Below are 775 nucleotides of genomic sequence, written 5' to 3' on the forward strand. Positions count from 1 at the left end.
TTCTAGCCACCAGGTGGATACAAACATTCTGCATTGCACGGGGGCCGTACGCAGGACAGCACAGGAGGAGAGCAGGGGACAAGGGGAGCTGCTTCTGCACCACCCTTGGGAGCCGGGAGTCACATGCTGGAACTGCTGATAGAGCCCGACCTTGAGAGGACTGGCTTTTGAGAGTCCACTTGTTTTAAAGGCTGCCTGACCTCTAGAAAAGACATTTCATTCTACTTAGCACCAAGTCTAACTTTAATTTTACAGTAAGTATAAATATATATATTTTAAATCCATGATGCGAGTCACATCTGAACAGAGGACGTTTACGTGGAACTAGATGATCTCTGAAGGTCCCTTCCAACTCAAACCATTCTATGATTCTGTGCTTCTATGACAATGCAAAAAAAATTCACAAATGCTAAGAACAGCTTTCCAGTATCCTCTTGTAGAGTCTACCAAAGTAACAGTCAACACCGGAGTGTGTGAAGAATCCTTCTGTCAAGTCTGAGAGCACTTGTTGGTGCGTAGCTCTGGGCCTGATGAGGTTTCACCAAGCCTTACGCTGGACTTGGGAGGTGTGTGCGGGTCGGCAGGCTGCCACCTCCCGTGTCCCAGCAGGGTCCCAACCACGCAGGTCTCTGCCTTCCGTAACGGGGTCTGGCACCTGCTGCAGCTCCTACTGATGGATGCAAACACTCACGCTCCTGGCCAGCAAGTCCTTAAGTCTTTCTGAACTGTGGAACAGGCATTCCCGGGCTTCCAGCCTAGCCCATCCCGCGCCCGG

This window comes from Apaloderma vittatum, unplaced genomic scaffold (assembly GCF_000703405.1).
Source record: "Apaloderma vittatum isolate BGI_N311 unplaced genomic scaffold, ASM70340v1 scaffold28652, whole genome shotgun sequence".
Classification (NCBI taxonomy): Eukaryota; Metazoa; Chordata; class Aves; order Trogoniformes; family Trogonidae; genus Apaloderma; species Apaloderma vittatum.